This window comes from Neofelis nebulosa, chromosome 12, assembly GCF_028018385.1.
Source record: "Neofelis nebulosa isolate mNeoNeb1 chromosome 12, mNeoNeb1.pri, whole genome shotgun sequence".
NCBI lineage: Eukaryota > Metazoa > Chordata > Mammalia > Carnivora > Felidae > Neofelis > Neofelis nebulosa.
In genome coordinates this window covers 55,013,721-55,037,335 of record NC_080793.1, presented here as the reverse complement: position 1 = coordinate 55,037,335, position 23,615 = coordinate 55,013,721, and the positions used below count along the sequence as shown (strand labels likewise).

The following is a 23,615-nucleotide window of genomic DNA, read 5'->3' as shown; positions in this document are numbered from 1 at the left end:
TTGTCTATTCGTCTGTTCCATTGCTAGATTTGTCCTTTTGCAAATACCACACTGTCTTGATTATTATCACTTTTAAGAAGTACAAGTCTATCAATTTTGTTTTTCTTTTCAAGAATATTTTAGCCATTGTAGCTCCTTTGTATTTCTGTATGAACTTTATAAGTGGCTTGTGGATTTCTGCTTAGATATTCATTGGGATTACAATGGTTCTACAGGTTACTTAGGGCAGAATTGACATTTTAACAATTTTTAGTGTTCTTATCCATGAATATGTCACATATTTTCATTTATTTAGATTTTCTTTAATTTTTCTCAACGTTTTGTAGTTTTCTATGTATAGGTTTTGTTTATCTTTGTTTAAAATTTTTCTTGAGGTATCTTATATATATCTTATATATTTGAGGTATCTTATGTATATATTATTGCAGATAAACTTTTGCCTTTTATTTTCTAATTGTTCATTGCCAGACTGTAGAAATACAATTGATTTTTATTATTGACTTTCAACTTCCAGCAACCTTGCTAAATTTGCTCATAAGTTCTTACAGTTGGTGAGTTTGTTTTTGGTTGTTTTTGGTCTGTGCCTTTTTGTGGGGGGGGGGGCGTTTGTCTACTCCTTCACATTTATTTTCTTTGCACACAATCATGACATCTGTGAAGAAGTTCTACTTCTTTCTTTCCAAGCTGTATACTTTTCCTTTTGCTACTTCAGTGGATTCTATGGACAATGTTGAATGATAGTGGTGAGAAAATACATTCTTACCTTTTTCCCACTCTTAGATAGAAAGGCTTTAATATTTCATTATTTAAATTTTTTTAATGTTTATTTATTTTGAGAGAGACAGAGACAGAGCACAAGCAGGGAAGGTGCAGAGAGAGAGGGAGAGAGAAAATCCCAAGTAGGCTTCGCGATGTCAGCGCAAAGACTGATGTGGGGCTGGATCCCATGAACTGCGAGATCATGACTCAAACTGAAATCAAGAGCCAGACACTTAACGGACTGAGCTCTGCAGGCACCACTCAATATTTCATTATTAAACAGGATGTTAGTTCTAGGATTTTTATAGTGACCTCGATTGAAGAAACTCCCTTCTATTCCTAGTTTACTGAAAAAAATTTTTTAAATCATGAATGTGAGTTGTATTCTGTCAAACTTTTTCTGTGTCTATTGAAGCAATCATAGAATTCTCCTTTAATCTCCTCACATTGCAAATTAATAATCGATTTTAGAATGTTAAACCAGAATTACATTCTTGTCATCAACTTCAAGTGGTCATATATACTTTTCATGCATTGCTAAATTTGATTTACTAACATTTTGTTAATGATCTTTGTGGCTGTGTTCTTAAGGGATATTTTCTGCAATTTTCTTTCCTTGTAATCACCTTGTCTATTTTGGATAGTAATGCAGTGTTAGACTCATTAAATGAGCTGAGATGGGTTGTCTTCCTCCCTGTCTTTTGAAAGATATTGTGTGTTGATGGTATTATTTCTTCCTTAAATGTTTGATAGAATTCATGATGAAGCCATCTGACCCTGGAGTTTTCTTTCTGGAAAAGTTTTAAATTATGAAATCAGTGTCTTTAGTAGCTACAGGCTATTCAGATTTTCTACCTTATTGTGTCAGTTTTGATTACATATGTTCTAAAGAAAAGGATCCATTTTATCTACATTGTCAAATTGGCCTAAATTGTTTATACTAATAATCCTCTTATTATTGATTTAATGTCAGTGGGATCTGTCATGAGAACTCTTGTTTCATTCCTGAAAATGGTAATTCATTTTCTCTCATTTTTCCCTTGATCAGTGTAGCCAAGGTTTTTTCTGTCAATTTTATTAATCTTTTAAAAGAAGCAACTTTGACTTCATTGGTTTCCTTTATTACCCATATGTTTTCTATTTCATTTACTTCCACTCTCATTTTAGAATTTCCTTTTTAAAAGTTAACTTTCGTTTAATTTTCTCTTTTAATCCCTGAAGGTTGACCATAGATCATTTATTCTATACACCTATTATTTTCTCATGTAGTTACTCAAAACTACAAATTTCCCTCAAAGCACTGCTGTAGCTGCATCCAACAAAATTTGATATATTTTTATATTATCACTTATTTCAAAATATTTTCTAAATGTCTCATAATTTTTTTAGTTCACATATTATGTACTAGTGCATTTTTAAAATATGTTTTAATGTTTATTTATTTATTTAGAGAGGGAGAGGGAGAGTGGCAGAGGGGCAGAGAGAGGGGAGAGAGAGAGAATCCCGAGCAGGCTCTATGCTATAAGCAAGAGCCTGACATGGGGCTCGAACTCACAAACCATGAGATCATGACCTGAGCTGAAATCAAGAGTCAAATGCTTAACCCCCTGAGCCACCCATGTGCCCCTCTACTGGTGCATTTTTAACTTTACAAATACTCATTTTCTAGATAGCTTACTTTGATTGATATTTAATTTAGCACAGTGTGGTCAGAGAACCCCCTGTATATAATTTCATTCCTTTAAGTGTATTAAGACTTGTTTTATGGGCTAGACTAGGATACTGTTATTCCTTGCTTTTAGGAAGGAACCTTTAAAAAGTGGTGTTCTGGAGGCAACTGGGTGGCTCAGGGGTTAAGTGTCTGACTCTTGGGTTTGGCTCAGATCAAGCCGTGCGTTGAGCTCTGACCTGACAGCAGGGAGCATGTTTGGGATTCTCTCTCTCCCTCGCCTCTCTCTCTGCCCCTACCCCACTAGTGCGTGTTCTCTCTCTCTCTCTCTCTCTCTCTCTCTCAAAATAAATAAATAAACTTAAAAAAAATGGTACTCTGAACCTCTTGCCCATCCCTTCGTGTTCCACCCTTTCTCTATTCTGGTCTCTAAGCTTCTCATCTTGCTAAGACACTGGTCATGGCCGGCCTCAAACCCTTGTCTTCCTTACAAACTTCTTTTTCTTTTATGCAAACCAGACTTTAGAGCTCCTTAAAGACTTGCAAGCAGGCTGCCCCTCTAAGAGATAGCTTCTAGGGATATTTTCGAAACCTCTAAGGAAAGGGAAATCTGGAGGGAAGTTCGTGTTGCTAGAATGTCATGGAAGCGTATGTGTACCAAGAATGATAATTGTTAGACTCGTTAACATTTTTCTCAGTGATTTACATTTTGAATGGTCTCGGAAAGAGGTCAGCACAAGGGGAAGAGAGCCTTGCAATAATGTCTTGAGGGTCTAGGGTGTGTTCACCTTCCCAAATATCCATTTAAAATATAGTTTCATGGTTGTAAGGGGGAAATCCCACCATTCTGTTTCTCAAATGGAAACTCAAACATCTTCCTGTTCTCACTCAGCACTGCTGATGATGGAGAGCAGTGAAAGGTCTGAAAGAGTAAAATCAGAATGAGAAGGTAGTAGAAACTACTAGCTCTAACTGATATCCGGGTATCCTCTCACTTCTGGGCAGAAGGAAGAGGACGCTATCCAGCCTTCCTGCAGTTAGTCAAGGCCATGGGATACTTGTGGCCAATGAAATACAAGCAGAAGTCCCAAGCGTCTTGGCAACCAATGACATTCCAACATCCGCAATGTCTCCATGGATGCCTTCACCCAAACCCGCCGACATTAAATATGTAGCAAGAAATAAACTTTATGTTGTCAATCCACTGCGGTCTCAAGGTAAAATCATGACCGCAACACAACCTAGCTCCTTGCTACTCCAAGCGTCCATCCCTGGCCCAGCAGCAGCAGCAGCAGTAGCTGAAAGCTTGTTAGAAATATAGATTTGGGCTCCACCCCAGACCTACTGAATCAGAGTGTGCACTTTAAGAAGATCCCCCCAAGTAATTCATGTGTTACTTTGCTAGGGCTGCTATAAATCAATACCACAGAGCAGGTGGCTTAAGCCACAGAAGTCTATTTTCTCACAGCCCGAAGGCTGGAAGTTCAAGATCAAGACATCGGTATGACTGATTTCTCCTGAGGCTTCTCTTCTTGGCTTGCACAAGGCTGCCTTCTCATCGTGTCCTCACAGGCCTTCTCTCTGTGTGCCAGCATCCCTGGTGTGTCTCATTTAACCTAATCTCCTTTTCTTATAAGGACACTGGTCAGATTGGATTAGGGCCTGCCCTAACGGCCTCATTTAACTTAATTGCCTCTTTAAAGGTCCTATCACCAAATGCAGTCACATTCTGAGGTCCCGGGGATCAGGACTTCAACATATGCATAGGGGAGGGACACAGTTTAGTCCATAGCAGTTCATGTGCATGTTAAAGTTTGAGGAGCCCTGACCTGCCCCATCCAAAATGTACACCAGTCATCCTGACACTATAAAATGACTGCTGTGGTCTGATATGTACTTAACATTAAAAGAACTACCAGGATCCTCCTGACTTTGGGTCTTTTATCACCTTCCCATCATTGTTTCCAGAAGAAGTAATCTTCAGTTTGCACCGTAGTCTTCTTCCAAGAGTTGATAACGAACCAACGACACATTTTCTGAAATGCAGATTTCATTTTTGTATTGTCTTGACATCACAACATCAGTTCAAAGGCTAAAGAATCCTCGGTGGATGTTTCCAAAATAAACCAAGAGGCCATGTTATCTTCTTCTCTGGAAATCCAAGCTCTACCCAAGGATAGGCATCACACCAGGCAGCTTATGGCTTGGATGTTGGCGATCTAGGCTAGACAGACATCTTCACTTCAGTGCTAAAATCTATATACTAAAGTCTGAATTTAGATTCAGAAAGTGATCGTGCAAAGTTTAAACACACACTTTGTCATTTCCAACTCACCGACTCTTGGGGATGTAAGAATGTAGGCCGATTTTGTCCCAGTGCATGAGCTGGCTTTACAATGTGCTCACCAAGTGACTGTCTAGACGGCGTGAACAGCTCCACTGCCTTCCAAGCCAGCCTCCTCTCTCTTCCCATAAAGCTGACGGCACTTTATCTATTGCTTCCCTGAGTCACCTCCACTATTCTGTTATTCCCCTTCGGTCATATAGAAATTTAGTCTTTCCTCATACAATCGCTATTCAGCTATTTGTACTTTGCTATGGTGACATCTGCCAGTTTTCTCTTATTCATGTAGCCACATCTATCTGGCCCTGAGGGGGGCAGGAAACAGGGGGACAGTAGAATGCCAACACCTTTCAAATCCCTTTAAATCCTAACAACATACTTCATAAAAATGTGACCAATACAAGGCCCCTTATAAAACAACCCTCCTACAACTCTAAGTATCCATTCTGCATTGCCAATAGGCAGGTCATTTGGCATTATTTGAAAATTTCACAAATTGCAGGTCTCTTATGCCATTGAACTCAGAGAGCTGATACGAGGGAGCAGAACACAAGGATTCGGGGCTGTGCTAATATGGCAGCCACGAGCCACACCTCTGACTGGGATCAGGCAGACCTTGGCTTTAACTCCAGTCCCCCACTTGGAAACCTTACGGAACCTGTCAGAGCGTTGGTTTTGTCTTCCATAAAATGGGAATAATAATAGAATCCAATAATAGAACTCATCCTACATTACCTATTCTTGTGTTGAACTCATGTGATCATGTGTATAAAGTGTTTCGTACAGAGAATATATATTCCTTATCAGAAGTTGAGAGACCAAGTAATAGGACTAATGACAAACACAAGGCTGGGGCAGACCATTCAAAATCCTATGCGCTTTTGTAACCAGAGCACGTACCAAAGCACTGATCATCGGCAGTTGGGGAGGTAACTTGGACTGCCCAGTGTGTAGCTCAGCATTTCTGGAGGCTGTCACCTTACATACGAAGAGTTCACAAAAGTAACAGAGTGGAAATGCTAGAGATCAGGGCAAAGCTGACAAACGGCAAAGCCAGGCAATCGGAAGTGGGGCTGTGAACCAATGGGGCCGCCATGGAAGTGGGGTTGGAAGGAGGGCAGCTATGTGAGCTGGGGGCCATGCAGGCCAGGGGTGGAGCCCGGAGGCCAGCTTCTATTTTGAATATATAAAAATACATCTACTAGGGGCTTCTGCGGCCAGCGTAGCAGCAGGCGAAGTGTGTTTCTCTCTCTCACTGAAGATTCTAATTTCTGCTCTCGTTGGTCCAAGACTCTTTGATGAGGATAAAGCGTATATGAACCAACACAGTTTCTTCCTTCTACCAACACCATTTCCCTTTGACCAACCGAGCATGAATGGATCCACATTTACAGACACATGCACTACAGCAGGGCAGACCATAGGGGGAAGGGAACTGGGCATGAAATCAGAAGAACCCAAAGTCAAGCTCTGGCTTCAGCTTTGTCAGCTGCATATAACATTCACCCTTGCGGAACTGCAAGGCTCTCACCTGTAGGAGAAGGATACTATTCCACGTCTGCTAGTTGCGTGGGGTATACGAAGGTCCAGAAAAGCAAGCTGCAGAGTATCCCAGAACTATAAATTTCCTGGGAAGGTGAAGTTTGAGTGAGGTCGGTGTGGCTTGTCTCTGCCGGGGACACAGGCGTGTTACCAGCTGCAGTTGAGCACGTCGGAGTTCCAATATGATTTAGGAAGAGTCCTCCTTTGCTCCCTTCTCCTTAGGTCACCAAGAAACTCAACCCAACCACACATTCCTTGCTGCTTCCTCCCAGGGGACTCTGGAGCTCTGGACAGGTGCAAGGCTCTCTAATCAAAGAACTCCACAGACATCTGGGCCAACAGAAGTCCATTTTGTCTTTGATTTATGCATTTTACTCGAATTTCTGTAAATGAAGCAGCACTTGGTGGGGGGGGGAGGTAAAATCCCCTTCCCTCCCTTTCTTCCCTTTCTTTACTGTCCCCCACCACAGGCAAAAACCATTCATAAAGCCCATCTGGGACCCTGGACTCCAACAGAACCCCTCTTCCATGAACCGTTAAGGTCTGTGGGAGTGCCTGGGTGGCTCAGTTGGTGGAGCGTCCAACTTCGGCTCAGGTCATGATCTCGCAGTCCGTGAGTTCGAACCCCATGTCAGGCTCTGTGCTGACAGCTTGGAGCCTGGAGCCTGCTTCTGATTCTGTGTCTCCCTCTCTCTCTCTGCCCCTCCCCTGCTCATGCTCTGTCTCTCTCTGTCTCAAAAATAAATAAAAACATTAAAAAAAAATGTTAAGGTCTGTGTTTTAGAGGGGACCCATTTCCTCTGCCCATTTTCATCCCCAAACCAAGACGTGGTGGAGGAGAGAGATGGCTCAGGACTGCTTTGTGTTAGAGTAAAACAAGAGGCAAGTCTTCAGAGGCAAGTCAGTTTTGCACTGGGTTTTAACGTCCGTGGCTGGAGATAAAGAACTTTCTCTCTGGTACTGCTGCCTTTCTACATCTCATCCTTCTTTCTCCTCCACTTGACCCATCTCAGGCACATTGCACGGAGAAAGAACAGCAGCCTCCTGCCCTACCAGGGAAATGTCATTTCTACGCAAAGCGAATGTGGCCACTGGTTTGTTGTTACACAGAGGGGCACAGCCTGGACAAAGCCCTAAAGACGCCAGAAGAAGGATGGCTTCTCAGTGGCGTCTGCCTCCCAGATGTCATTGTTCAATGGAAGGAACGAGGATCGAGAGTCTGAAGACCCAACTTCTCTTAACAGCTGTGGGAACTGGGATAATTGACTCCTCCGTAGGCCTTAGTTGAATCCTCATCTATACCGCGAGGGTGGTGAGTCGTAAGGATGATGCTGATTAACTATCATTTAATGAGAGCGTCCTATGTATCAGGGATTGTGCTAAGCTTTTTACATGTATTTCCTCACTAGTATTACATGCATTTATCACATTTCTGGTCAGAAACTAAAGCTGGGTGCCGATAAGTGCACGTGACCAAGGTCATGGAGTGACTTTCTCTGCAGAAGTGCAATTTATATCCAGGGTTGCCTGCTCCAATGCCTGGTTTGGAAATCTCTGGGTCTACAATCGTTATTTCTCCCCTGAAGACTTCTTTCTCTTTCTCCAACTGAAGTTGACCAAATAATTGTCACACTGCAATGCAGATATGTCTGCTGACCCGTGTCTCTATGACAATTGCACCTTTCTGAGGACAGAGTCTCAGGAAGATGTAGTCAGAGAACCTAGGACAGTTCTTGGTGCATAACAGGTAATAAAGATCTGAGGAATAAGCAAGTAGTTTCTGCATATCATATATGAAAGCATTAATTTGATTTTTGTAAATGGGCACACGATTCTCTAAGTACTACCACCCCCCGTCCCATCCTGGTGGTAACTCAGTCTCCAACCTTCTCTCCTGTGGAGGGGGGTAGGTGCGTGAGCAGCTAGTGGAATTCACCAGAGCTTTGAGATAGTTTCTGTGTGATTAAAAAGAGAAGGTTTTAGTTCAACCCTATTATCTTAGTATCACTGCTATCTGATCCTTCAATATATTGGGACTTAAAAGTGCTAAATTATAGGGGAACCTGGGTGGCTCAGTCTGTTAAGCATCTGATTCTTGATTTTGGCTCAGGTCATGACCTCACGGTTCCATACTAATGTTGCAGTCTTCTTGGGATTCTTTGTTTCCCTCTCTCTCTCTCTCTCTCTCTGCTTCTCTCTCTCAAAATAAATAAGTAAATCTTTTAAAAAGTGGTAAATCAGAGGCGACTGGGTGGCTCAGTCGGTTGAGCGCCAACTTCCGCTCAGGTCACGATCTTGCAGTCCGTGAGTTCAAGCCCCGCGTCGGGCTCTGTGCTGACAGCTCGGAGCCTGGAGCCTGTTTCGGATTCTGTGTCTCCCTCTCTCTGACCCTCCCCCGTTCATGCTCTGTCTCTCTCTGTCTCAAAAATAAATAAACGTTAAAAAAAATTTTTTTAAATAAAAAAAAGTGGTAAATCATAAAACAAAACAAAACCAGCCAAGAAAATTCACAGTGTAATAAGATAGGAATTTCTGATACGTGACAGAGTTGTGCAGTTTTTTAGAGAGTGCATTTAAGAGAAATGTACTTTAGTCAGATTTTACATAGCTTGAGGAATTTATTTCCATACTCGCTTACCGCATGGTATTAAAGAACCCAAAGTAGAGAAATCTTTGGTTACTCCAAGAAAGTGGTTCAACTGTAATTATGGATTAGCACACACCCACAGCTAACAGTTGCTGTGGTTTAGATTCAATGCAACCATTCACACTGATAATATATGAAACACTCTCTCCCTCCACCCCCCAGGCACCGTGAATGACTACCAGGGCAGGATTACCTTCCACTAAGCAGATTTCATAGCTCCCAGCCTCAAATCATTTGTAATCATTAGGGAAAACATGAGACTGAACCAATTAAAAAAATAAAAACTATCCCGAAGCTCACAAAACCACATAATTGCACTGCATCACTTAGCATTTTGATTGAGTTTTTGGAAAACCTAATACAAAGGCTCAGAAACTGCCCCCAAATGCCTGATAAACACCGTTACTTCACCTATGTAAACTCACTTTAAAAAAAAAAAAAAATTGTTTCCGTGACATATATACATATAAATGGAGGGAAATGGATGAAGGAAGAGGCAGAGAGGTAGACATGTAGATAAATACTATTGTTATTTTCCCCGGTCTAAGTCCATTAATTGTTACTTTTGTATTCATCGGTGTTGTAAATTTTTTTTTAACAATGATGCTTACTCTTTTTGCTTCTTTTTAAAGTTTATTTGGGAGGGGAGGGGCAGAGAGAGAGAGAGGGAGAGAGAGAGAATCCCAAGCAGACTCTTCATGGTCAGTGTAGAGCTTGATGTGAGGCTCAAACCCATGAACCATGAGATCGTGAAGCCATGAACCCCGAGATCGTGACCTGGGCTGAAATCAAGAGTCGGATGCTCACCGACTGAGCCACGCAGGTGCCCCATGTTGTAAACTTTCAATGGCAAATTACCATTTTACTTGTAGAAATGCCAGCAGAGTTTCCACACCGTTCCTGTCAGAGCGTCTATTTGTGGAAGCTTAAAACACGTGGACCACTGGTAGCAATCAGATGACGGAGTTTACGGTAGCTTTTCCTCCGCCCTGAGAGAGATCACTTAGTCATTTGGGTGCTCATTTCCATCAGTGAAAAGAGGCTGTCACCTACCTCAGGATTAGTCAGAATTTTTAATAGCACTCCGGAAAGAATATTCAGCTCCATAGTAAAAGCCAAAATATAAACACTAAGCGGGGATGCAGAAGAGTGGCCATTGCAGTGTGTTCTCGTTGACACAAAGCCTGGGAGCGTGTCCCCCATCGCTAATGCTCTCCGCCATCCTCGTGGACTTGGTGGCGTTCATTCCGTGGGTTCTCCTGTTACTTTGCTTACCGGGAAGACAAAAGTGTGTCTGTAGCCAAGTGCTCTTGGGTTTCATCCACAACCCCAGATCCTGCATGGAAACCCGAGTAGAGATAGAAAGGCGCTGTAACAGAAGCAAAGAATAAAATTATAATGAACGTTTCATGGAGGCCAACCAGAAAAGCAGAAGAGGAGAAAGGCAGGCAGGGGAACCCAGGAGCAGGGACCCACCGGTGGGTTCACGAAGCTGCGGTGAGGAGAGAACAGCGAGAGCACAGTGTTGGGACCAGGGCATAGATACAGACAGTGGCTTTTTAAAAAGTTAGTTGATTCGAATATTACCTAGAGAAACCAGACTGCGTTCAGTATCTCTTCTATAACTGGCCCCCCAACCCTCATTACTATTTCATTTCACCTAAGTAGAAGACGAGGCAGTACAGATATGCAAAGAATTAATTTAAAAAATTAGAATAACCACTGTTAACACTAGAGTATAATCTACCAGACCCATTCATAGTTTGTTTGGGCTTCGTTTTTAACACACAAAAAGAATCATCTTCCACATCGTGTTTTGTAATTTTCTTTTTTCACTTAACACGCCAAGAATAGCTTCCCACGTCAGTTAATATACAGCGGCATCATTCTGAATGGTAATCTCATTTCATTGTATAAATGAATGAGCTTTCCCTTCCCCAGTCTCCTGTTGGGCATGCACGTCGATCGTTTTTTAGCGATTACAAATAATGCCTAATCCATTGGTTCCCACTGCGTAACAAACCACCCCCAAAACTTCATAGCTTAAAATAACAACCCATTTTCTTAAGCTCACGATTCTTTGAGGACACTGGAAGAACCAGTGCAGCTGAAACAGCAGGGCCTCTCTCTACATGGTCTCTCATCCTCCAGTGGGCTAGCCTAGGCTTCTCCACGCAAGGCCTCAGGGTCTCAGGAGGCAAGCCCTCGAGCCCAAGTGCTTTTCCAGCCTCTGCTTCCGAAACACTCACTAAACTCTTACTGGCCGTTCCTAGTCACAAATCCAACCCAGATTCAAGAGATGTTGAAACAGCCCCCCTGGCTTGGTGGGGAAATCTGCAACGTTACAGGAGATGTACTTGTAAGGATGGAGATTTTTTTTTTTTCCATTTCCATCCTCCACAAGTCCTATACTAAATATTCTTTTAACTACTTCTTTGCACACATACCTGATTATTGATGTGGGATAAATTTCTAGAAGGTAACTTGTGCCGTAAAGGAACATTTTAAGCTGTAGATTCATATTGCCACAATTGGAGTGTCTCTAATCAAATAACTTGTAGCAATAAGAGCTCAGCGCCCAGTGTAATGCATGTTGCACAATAAATATAAATGAAATAACTGAATGAATGGACAAACAACACTAAATAAATAAATCAACAACAAGATGAGTAAATCAACAGCCTGATAATACTGAAGTTACCATTCTTCAAATTTTTGACAGTTGAGGGGCTCCTGGGTGACATAGCTCGTTAAGTGTCTGACTCTTGATTTCAGCTCAGGTCATGTTATCACGGTTTGTGAGTTCGAACCCCGAGTCAGGCTCTGCGCTGACAGCATAGAGCCTCCTTGGGATTCTCTCTCTCCCTCTCTCTCTGCCCCTCCCCCGCTCATGCTCTTTCTCTCTCTCTCTCAAAATAAATAAATAAACATCAAAATATAAACAAAAGCTTAAGAAAACAGGTTGCTATTTTAAGCTATGAAGTTTTAGGGATGGTTTGCTACACAGTGGGAACCAATGGATTAGGCATTATTTGTAATCGCTAAAAAACGATCGATGTGTATGCCCAACAGGAGGCTGGTGAAGGGAAAGCTCATTCCTTTATACAATGAAATGAGATTACCATTCAGAATGATGCCGCTGTATATTAACTGACGTGGGAAGCTATTCTTGATGTGTTAAGTGAGAAAAGAAAATTATAAAACACGATATGGAAGATGATTCTTTTTGTGTGTAAAAAACTAAGCCCAAACAAACTATGAATGCGTCTCCCCCGCTCATGCTCTTTCTCTATCTCTCTCAAAATAAATAAATAAACATCAAAATAGAAACAGAAATACTTGCCAATTGACAGACAAAAATAGAACCCTATTATTTAATTCGTACTTAAAAATTATTAATAACTATAGCTACTTGATATTCCTCTTTACTGAATATCAGTTGAGCTGATATGGATAGGTCTATTTCTGGGCTCTCTATTTTGTTCCATTGTCAATCTGTCTATTCCTAAGCTATGGCACTTAACACTATCGTATCTAACTCACTCCTTTCCTGACTGTATAATACTTCGTTGCATGAAAGTACCATGATTTCTTTAATGGCTCTTTTATTTACAGATAGATGTATTCCTAGTCTTTCGATACTAAAGACAGAGTTTAAATGAATATCCTTTACACTTACTTTTTTGCGGTCAAGTGAGGATATATCTTCGGAATGAGAATTACTGGGTAAAATAGCATGTTCGTTTAAAATATTGATACTTGGGACGCCTGGGTAGCTCAGTTGGTTAAGCAGCTGACTTTAGCTCAAGTCACGATTTTCATGGTTCCTAGGTTTGGGCTCTGTGCTGACAGCTCAGAGTATGGAGCCTGCTTCAGATTCTGTGTGTCCCTCTCTCTTTGCCTCTCCTCTGCGCTCTCTCTCTCAAAAATAAATAAATATTTAAAATTCAAAAATAAAATAAAATTGAATATTGATATTTGTTGCATAAATGCTTTCCAAAGAAGTCATTGCAATTCCCATTTTTTTCCATCAGTGGGTAAATTTGCCTGTTTCCCTAAACTCTTATGCACACAACATATTAGTCTTCACCAATCTATGTGAAACATGACATATATCACTTTTAAAAAATTATATTTCTAGGGCCTCCTGGGTGGCTCAGTCGGTTAAGTGTCCAACTTTGGCTCAGGTCATGATCTCACAGTTTGTGAGTTCGAGCCCCGCGTCGGGTTCTGTGCTGACAGCTCAGAGCCTGGAGTCTGCTTCAGATTCTGTGTCTCAGTCTCTCTCTGTCCCTCCCCCACTTGTGCTCTGTCTCTCAAAAATAAATAAATGTAAACAAAAAAATTTTTAATTATATTTCTATTTGAATTATGATGAACATATTTTTTTAAGTTTATAAACTATTCACATTTTTGTGTGTGAGTGAACTGATTCAAATATCTTGGCCATTGTTTGGGTTGTTGGTCTTTTCCTTATTAATTCTAAGAGTTCCCTGTATCTTAAGAGAAATAGCCTTAACATTTTATATTCACTGTATTCCTGGTTGTTCTCTGCAAAAGTATTTAATTTTTATATGGCTTTATTTATTTATTTGGAGATTGAGAGCACGTGAGTGGGGGAGAGGGCCAGAGGGAAAGAGAGAGAGAGAATCTTAAGCAGGCTCCACACTCACGGTGCCCAAGGTGGGGCTCAATCCCATGACCCTGGGAGCATGACCTGATCTGAAATCAAGAGTCAGGTGTAGGGCACCTGTGTGGCTCACTTGGTTCAGCCTCCGACTTCAGCTCAGGTCATGATCTCACGGTTGGTGGGTTCAAAGTCCCATGTCAGGCTCTGAGCTATAGCTCAGAGCCTGGAGCCTGCTTCAGATTCTGTATCTTTCTCTGTCTGTCTGTCTGTCTCTCTCTCTCTCTTTCTCTCTCCCCCCTCCTCCACTCACACTGTCTCTCTCTCTCAAAAATAAATAAACATTTAAAAAATTAAAAAAAAAAGAGTCAGGTGCTCAACCAACTGAGCCAGCCAGGTGCCCCTATATGGTCCTATTTATTGAATATGTATTTATTGTGTCTGGATCTTGAGTATTTATTCTAAAGTCCTTCCCTTCCACTCTTACAAAAAATTATTTCCCAATTTTTCTTTTAGTACATTTGTCTTACTAACGTGTTTAAATTGTTGGGCTCTCAGGACCTTATTTTGCATGAGAAGCAAAGTTGTATTTTGTTCCCAAAGGACTAGCCAGTACCCATTCTCATATAATGATGATAATATTATAAATATATCCATTCCCTCCAACAGTTTGGACTGTATTTTTATTGATAGCAAATGTATGCATGCATTAAATTTTAATTTTTTCCATTCATCTGCCTATTAAAATAATGCCAACCTTTTAAAATTACTTTAGTTTTTAGAATACATTTTAATATCTAGAGGTATTTTTTTTTTCCTTTCCTCTTTTTAAAGACTTTTTGGGATATTCTTACATAGATATCTTTGATTCACACTTTGGAATCAATTTGTCTACTTTCTACAAAAGGAGTACATTGAATTTATAGATTTTTTTATTTTTTTTTATGTTTATTTCTGAGACAGAGAGAGACAGAGCATTAGTGGGGGAGGGGCAGAGAGAGAGAGGGAGACACAGAATCTGAAGCAGGCTGCAGGCTCTGAGCCATCAGCCCAGAGCCCGACACGGGGCTCGAACTCACAAACCGTGAGATCATGACCTGAGCCGACGTCAGTCACTCAACCAACTGAGCCACCCAGGTGCCCCAATATAGATCTTTTTATATAGTCAGCAGTCTTAACCTTATATCTTCGTACTTAGAACTACGCACATCTCTCCAATTACACCAATTTTATACCTTGCATAAAATTTTAAGCTTTCCTTCGTTTAGATTCTATAAGTTCTCATTAATTTTATTTCTAAGCATTTTATTTTTAAAAATGACATGAATATATAGGACTAACACAGACCTCTGCATTTGAATAAGTACGTTGTCTCTTTCATTTGTGGTAAAATACACATAACGCAAAATTTACCGTCTTAATCATTTTTAAGTATACAGTTCAGTGACATTAAGTACATTCCCATTGTCATGCAACCATCACCACTATCCATCCACAGCAGTGTTTCCTGTTGCAAAACTAAACCTCTGTGCCCATTAAACAGTAATTCCCCATCATCCTCCCGCCCCTTTTACTTTCTCTCCATGAGGTGAGCACTCCAGGTCTCTCATGTAAGTGAAATCACACAGTCTTTGTTCTTTTGTGACTGGCTAATACATAGCCTCTTAGCAAAACACAGGAACACTGGAAAGAAATTCTGCAGATAAAATGAACACTATTCCTTAATTTTTTTAAATATATTTTCAAGTGTTCATTGTTGCAGAAGTCAAACAATTTTGCTTTTACAACCAAAACAGAATAACCACTCTATTATACCACTCTTGGCTAAATTTATATGTATAGATCATTCCAACTTCAATTGTTTTATACTTTATTTACACCGGGTAGATCTTTTCACATTTGCGTATAATACACGCAGTTGTTCCTACTGTAATATTTTAGATCTGGAAGGTGCATTAGTGATAATCTTGTCTAACCCACTTTTCTTTTCTCAATGGAAATACTGATTTCCAAAGAAGATAGGAAAAACATAAACATTCTTCTGACGGCAAAGCCCAAGGAATTATCCCAGCCCTAATGAATATTTCAAGGGCACTGAAAGAAGTAGAGAATATGAAATCAGAATCATCAACAGCCTTTTTTTTTTTTTGTCTTTTTGAGAAATCATGGAGAACAGTAGAGGTTCTAGAATGCTGAACAAAGCATATGCCCTCCCACCACCATTTTTTTTTTTTTTTTGAAAGGAGGAGAAAGATCACTTTAAGTATCACTCTGTTGTAAGTTTCTGGCTGACCATTGTTCATCTTGTGAGGACTTAGAAAAAGTTGTGAAAACTTGGAGCTGTCATACATTCACCAAAAACATGCTATGTCACCTAAACCCACTTACTTTGATTTGTTCATTTTATTTTCAAGTTCAATGGTAAAAATGTAATAAACACTGAATGCAATATAGTTTATTAATAATAATATATAAGGGGCACCTGGGTGGCTCAGTGGGTTGAACCTCTTGGTTTTGGCTCAGGTCATGATCTCACAGTTCATGGGTTCCAGCCCCATATTGGGGTCCACACTGACAGCAGAGCAGCTTGGGATTCTCTCTCTGTCTCTCTCTCTGCTGCTCTTCCCCACTTTAAAATAATAATAATAATAATATAATAACAATAATTTGCTTTTCAAATCTTTTTATAATATATGCATATATTTCACTTAGCTGTAATCAGCATTTGTATACAATTTTATTTCCTCCTCTTTCAACTCGGGATCATTGTTACAATATATATTCACTTATCCACATAAATCCACATAAATTTATCCGCAGAAATCTCATGCTCAGGTCAGGGCTACTCAGAAGGCAGATCTTTTGAAATGGCAGAAGAGGTGGGTAGTAGAAATAATGCTAATTACATAGGCAATTCAAGCAAAGTCACCAATCCCTTGGGCCCAGGGTAGATAGAAGCTACGCAGGGAAAAAGAGCTCGGTGAGCGAAGCAATGCTTGACATCCCACTTGGCCTCAGGAGTGAGGTCAAAAGAACACAGTGGGAGCTTAGCGTAGAGGAATTCAAGTCTGAAGACAGGCAGAAACTGCATATGACTAGTTTCTGGTCTCCTAGCTGTGATAATTGATGTAATAATGACAAAAACTGCATGAAGTTGGGTAAACAGGGTAAGCGGTAAAGCCATACGTGGTGGAGGTCTGCACAGGAGTTTGTGACGGCTGTGGCTGAGAGCCAAGCCACCAGCTCACCAGGGCCAGGATCAGGACATGTGTCTTGATTTTGAAAAACAGAAGATGAAGTCTGTGATTATATCCTGTGGATAAGGTCACTGCCCAGCGTGGGTGCGAGTTACCACGTGCATTTCTGCTCGATGGACCAAATATACACAAACTGTAGGATTCAAGGTATGTCATAGGACTCTGTCTTTGGTTTCGTCTGGCTTAATAGTTTCAGTAACAATTTGAACTTGCAGTTCTTCAACGTAATTCCTTTTTGAAAAAGCAATTTGACGGACCCTCGGTGTTGGGCTTAAAGTATTTTTTATTATAATATTACTTAAATATAGGCACAAATAAAAAAATAAATAAATAAAAAATATAGGCACAAATAAGATTAAATATTGTTTATGGCTTTAATATAACCATGAAGCTAGAATTTAAAATGAAAATGCAAACCCTGCGAAAATCAGATTAACAACATTAATGAGACATGAAATCACTGGTTTACCCCCACGTGGGCCTGAAAGTGATGGGCAGGTGCTTTGGGCGTGGCATGGCAATACTGGGAAGGGTCTCTCGATGTCTGGGCAGTCATTATTCCACAGCCTGATACAGTGTCATTGACCTTAGCTCAGCACATGTACATCATTTACACATTCAGTTGCCTAGTTTTCTTTTCTCGTTAGCCTTGTCCATTTGTTGGAAGCCCCGTCTTATGTTTAAAATTTCTTTTAATGTTTATTTTTGAGAGAGAGAGAGAGAGAGAAAGACCAAAGGAGGGTTTGGGGTGGGACACACTCTGTCCTGACAGCAGACAGCCGGATATGGGGCTTGAATTCATGAACCACGAGATCATGACCTGAGTTGTAGTCAGATGCTCAACCAACTGAGCCACCCAGCTGCCCAGCAAGCCCCATCTAAAACACGAATGCATATACATGCACCAAAGCATGGTGTCGGTCTTAACTAGAATTGTTTACTTATGATACGGTCATTGAAAGGAAAACAGGGGCGCCTCGGTGGCTTAGCTGGTTGAGCGTCTGACTCTTGGTTTTGGCTCAGGTCGTGATCCCACAGTCGTGGGTTTGAGCCTCGCGTTGGGCACTGCACTAAGCATGGAGCCTGCCTAGGATTCCCTCTCTCTCTTTCTGCTCCTCTCACCCTTGCTCGCGTGAGCTCTCTCACCCTCTCTCTCCTTCTCTCTCTCCCTAAAATCAAAAGGCAGAAAGGGAAACAGAAAATTTAAGATTCCTTTACAGAACTCATTCATTCAACCAATAATTACTGAGCACTCAGTAGGCACCAGGCAGGTGCTTGATGTTGTAGACACAGTGATGACCTAGACAGGACACGCTTCTGCCTGCAGGGAAAACTGCAGAATTCCTACTCAGATTTACAGATGGCGCCAGACTGGGAGGGAGAAGCAACATGTGAAAACAGGACCCGGATTATAAAACAAGTGTATACGTTTTTCCCGTAAAAATACTTCAAAATTCCTAAATCACTGTATGCTTATTGCTTCAAAAAATTGCATGTGATACAGAAGACTATATAAGCTAATAACTGAGAGCTATCCCTCTCTTGATACTCTGCAGTTCCACTCCCCACTGGTCACAGCTGTGTTAATTTGCACCTTCCAGATATTTCCATGAGTTTGAAAAACTAAGTCTGGAAAACTTCATTCTGTGAGCACAATTCTTTAGTTAGCCCCCTGGCCTTTTTCTCTACTCGATGGCATTTTCTAAAAGGTGTCCTTTTTACATCGGAAAATCCTCCCAGATTGAAGTTAGGAGGGATCACAGAGCCTGGCCTGAACAAAACTTCAATTTTGCAGAATCACAAGCTTGTTCTAAGTGTCACGGAAAGGATTAAAGATACCGTCTACACCTGGCACAGAGTAGGCACTTACAAAATCGCAATTGCGATTATTACATGAAAATACTGGTTGTGCTTGAACTGTTACTGGCCTTTCCAGGTGTGGTATACTATGTCTTGATTATGAAGCGATGGCGGTTCTTTTTTCAACAATCTTGAGAAAAAAAAACCCACTTTTTTAGTGTAGTTGCTCTGGGGCGATTATAGCTTTTCGTATCTTTAGAACACCACTGCTCAGTCACCCTTCCATTTCATATAATATCCCCCTTGTCTTCATAGAGGAGATGTCAGAGGGGAGGTGGACGTTTAGTCATTTGAATTGAGACAGGGTATTAGTGTCAGGACCATATTTCTTTCCAAGTCTAAAATCTAATTTCCTCAGAACTGTGTTTAACAGTTCTGCATTTACGGCTTAAGTTCCCGGCGTCCCATCCGCTCGTCTACACAACATCGCTTAGGTAATGCTTGGAAAGTACTTTGAAGGAAATGGGCCCAGAAGTGCTAAGTAGAATTACATGATATGAGTCGACAGTGGGGAGCCACATGAATAGATAAAAATCTCCTGTCTGCGCTACATTTTATTTTCTCCAGTAAATTTTATAGAACCCTCATGTGTTATGCTGGAAATAAAGCAGGAAGTCACATTTTTATGGGTAATATGTATGTTGAACATTGAAAAAAATAACAAAGTAGTGGAATGGAATATTTGTGCTCAGTTGGGTCTAATAAAAACAGTCAGTTAGAAATTAAGGGTAGGCCACTTTCCATTATACAATATCTTTAATAAATAACCGAAAAAAATGAAGATAGGATAAAGTAAACCGTAGAGGGAACAGTTCTGGAAAAATTTCTTATCCAGGAAAAGTGGTCCTGGAGAATTGGAGAGACAGTTTTCATAAGACTATTTGCCTGTTCAACATTTATTTATTAATTAAACAAACTTTTACTAAATGCCATCAGAGAGCCAAGCACTGTGTTAAATACTGGTATAGAGAGCACAGGGACATACTGTACTGGAGGCAAGATAAATCACATCCTCGTGGAACGTGGACAAGGAATCCTCTGCAAAAGTCATGGAAAGTGTCCCTCAAGGAGGTGATATCTGAACTATCCTAAGGGTGAATAAGTGTTGCTAGGTGGAGCTGGGGAGAAGGGGATCACACGGCAGTGAAACAGTGTGAACAAAAGCACACAGGACATGGGAGGTGAGGAAATGACAAGGTTTAATAACCTGGGACACATAATGTTAAGTCTAAGGGTGAGACCAAGTAAAAATCCAGCTCTGATTTTGCAGCACCTTGTAGGTATTGCTAAAAACATGTGCCCTCTCTTCCTTTTCCTAGAGAGAACATATGTTGACACATTTGTGGAAATGATGTGTTCTACTAAATGAGATTCAGCAAATACACCCGAGGGCATTCCTGAGGACATCAAGATGAACATAAAAAGATCCCAGTGGCCCAATGCTCACAGTGCAGTTGCCACACCATTCTTCCACACACCTTCGGTATTCACTTCAATCATTTGTTATTCTATTGGTTGGTACCACACCCCATATATCACTTCTAAGATCAAGAGTAGTAAGGCACAGAGGGAAGAGTGGGGCTCTGAGGTCAGACTTCCTGGGCTCACTTCCTGAGTCCCACAGATACTAGTTGCTTGACTTTGGGCAAACTAACATGGTCTCCTTCTCTACCAAATGGAAGTCCTCAACATCCAAAGTCATAGGGCTACTGTGTGAATTAAGTGAGAAAATGCAGGCATAGCACGAGGCACCTGGCAGGCTATAAACACTGGAGAAATGTAAGCTGGTCTTACAGACCTGTTTTATGTGCATTAGTGTTTTAGTGAAGAGCTGTCTCCTCAGAGCATCATGTGCATCTCCACCGTGATGAAATGACCACTGCTGATTGCTCCTGTTCTGTGACTGCTCTCCTTCCTCTGCAAGGTGAGACAGATAACATTTGGAGATATTTGTTTACCATCTTCTGTAGAATCACTGTCATCATCACTAGCATTGTCATCCCATCATATATCAATAGAGAAGCCTGCATGTAAGTGAACATGAACCAGTCAGAGAGCAAACCCCAACCCAAATAGCCCAAGGGGTCAGGCAGTACTGTGGCCTAGGAAATAAATTGCTGAATTAAAAAAAAATAATAAAGTAAATGGGTATTACATCTGAGGAAAAGTGTTTTCTCTTCCCTCCAAATGCCAGAGTGATGTATATATTTTATTTCTGAGTGCTTTTCCCCAACCTCATTTCTATTCCACCCAAATGAAAAAATCAGATTAGGAGACAGAGGGGTTCAGAAAGATTAAGTCCAAGAATATAAACAAAACAGATGGATTAGTTCCATGTGTGAATATATTGAGGACCTATTTTAACTTCTGGCAATGAGCTTAGGACTGAATCACTGACTGGTATATAGAAAAGTAAACAATTTTAAAAATATGGCAATTACTAACTCCAGGGAAAACAGAAAGTTGTTCAAGAAAGTAAATGTAGTCATAATATATAACACAGCTCAGCTGTGAGAAATATTCTCCTAGTTATGTTAATGTAAAGTCTGAATATGTATCAAGTGTATGATATAACTATAGAGAGAGAATATGGAAAGGAAAGTGTGCATGTATGAGTTGGGGAGGCAAGGGAAGGCAGAAATAAAGGTCAGAATATTAAATCTGAAAAATCAAACCAGACACATGACAGACATCATGTTATTCAGAATATGGAGGTAACACCAAAGAAACGGCTAAAAGACTGAAATGGCTGCTCTGGGAAGAACACAGGCAGAGGTTACCGCTTTTCACAATAAATCTTGAAAAACAGGATTTTTTCACAATAAAAACTATACACATGCATGAATTTAATATAAATAAACATTAAATATATTAAAAGGCATGATTAAAATGGGGTCCAGTTTGAAGTGTTTGAATCAAGGGCTGACAAGGGGTGAATTTTGGTCAAGCCCATTGTGCAGGGCTTCAGAAAGCAAGGAAAAGGTGTAAGTTGTTAAGCAAAGGAGTAGCATGATCAAGTTGTATTCTGGAAAAACTTGTCATAACTATATATGTGTTATAAATTTATATATATTCTAATTAAATAGATGCTATATTACATATAAATTATATATATTATAATTAAATATATATTTTATATATACATGTATACACACACACACATATATACCTATTTACACACAAATACACTAAAAGACAACCCCACAGGGAGTGGGAAGAGTTTAAAAATAGAGAGGCCAATTTGCAAACTTTTGCAATAGTCCTAGCAAGCAATGATGACTTTCAGAACCAAACCAGGGAATGTGGGCACTGAGAGAGGAACATGGATCCAAGTGATATGAATGAGGTGGACTTCTATTGCCCATATGGAAAACGAAGAGGGCAAAGTGAAGAACCCAGGTTCCTGGCTTAAAAGATTGGTACCATTATCTAAAATGGATCTTCAGAAGAAGAGGCAAGTCTCTAGAGAGAAGACGAAAGGGGAAAAAAGAAAATGTTGCATCTGTTTCTGTACACATCTGAAATGCCGAAGGGACACCTAGAGGAAGAACCTGTAAATGTCAATCAGGAGGCCAGGATGGAGAAGGAACCAGAAGATTTGAGGAGTTCTGGTTTATATGTAGTAAACAGAGCCTCAGGAGGCCAGCACAATGCTCAAATGGAGTATATGGTATAAATCAGGACAAAGAACTGTCCTAGGGAATAAAAATTTTGAAGAAATAATCAGTGGGGCAAGGGCCAACAAAGACAGTCAAACATAAAAAGGAAAGTAGGAGAACTAAGTGAGGGTGGCAGGACTGAAGTCACAACAGATAAGGCTTTTGAGAAGGGAGGGTTTCATCAGGTCAGAAATCTGAGAGAAGTCAAGAACAAGAAGGAAGGCATCAGTGACCCTAATGAGGCATACGTAGTGATGGAGGGGTAAGGACAAAAGCCCAAATGAATGAAAATTAATTAAGTAGATACAAAGAGCACAGCAATGCCTTCAACAAATGTGGTAGAAGAAGGAAGAAGGAAAATAGAGTGTATCATGAAAATCCATTTTTGCTCCCAGTGCTTTTCTTTTCTTCTCGTTAAGCGAACCTGGCTTCGTTTGGAGATCTGCTCTATCCACATGGTTCAGAGAATATTGTAATCCGGTACCCACTTCAGGGTGGCACACGGCTCCAGAAAGGCAGCTTGGAGCCCCTCTCTGGGGCTTAGTAAGCTGGAACTGAGAAAAGTTGGTCATTTCTCTCTGGTGGCAATACTGAAAAGACATGATCCTGGGAGATGTCCAGAGCCATAGTTCCAGCCTGCTAGAGAAATACAGTCTGAGTGATTGAAGTCACACAGACAAAAGCAGAGATAAGCAATAGAGAGAGGGGGAGACCTTTGGAACAACCTTGGGAGTCCCTAAACATCGAGGCACCTGAGCTGTTTTAGTCTTTCCTTCTGGAAGCCTGGTTACTCAGCTCTTTTGGCTTTCTTTTCAGTTCTCTGAGCCATCCCAGGATCCTTCTAATTAACCCTTCTGTTTGCTCAACCTCAGGTCACTTTTTCTGTCATTTGCTACCAAAAAACAGAGAGTGGTAACTTGAAGGAAAGACAGGTTGGAGAGATGATTGATAGATAATAGATAGATAGATAGATAGATAGATTTATTCAGGGGGTAAGCATTGTTTGGAAGCATAGGGAAATAAGCTAGAAAGTAGGCTAAACATATAAGGAGAGAGGATGCTTGATGGACCTTTCAGAGAAAGTAGGCTGAGATGGGACTGTGAACCCAGGTGAAGGTCGCCGTCCCTCTGAGACAAAAACCAAGGACAGAAGCAATTACATTTGGTAGGGAATGGGCTTGAAGAAACTCATCCCTGTGGGGGCACCTGGGTGGCTCAGTTGGTTAAGTGTCCTACTCTTGATCTTGGCTC

The 23,615-nt window shown here is 40.7% G+C and overlaps 1 long non-coding RNA gene across 1 annotated transcript; it reads right to left on the bottom strand.

The window, feature by feature from the left end:
* Positions 1-10,015: 10,015 nt before the first annotated feature.
* On the bottom strand, positions 10,016-20,621 carry LOC131491876 (uncharacterized). Its single transcript, XR_009251699.1, has 2 exons — positions 20,504-20,621; positions 10,016-10,330 (listed from the first exon to the last, which is right to left on the bottom strand). It is a non-coding gene; the product is annotated as an uncharacterized LOC131491876 (long non-coding RNA).
* Positions 20,622-23,615: the final 2,994 nt, after the last annotated feature.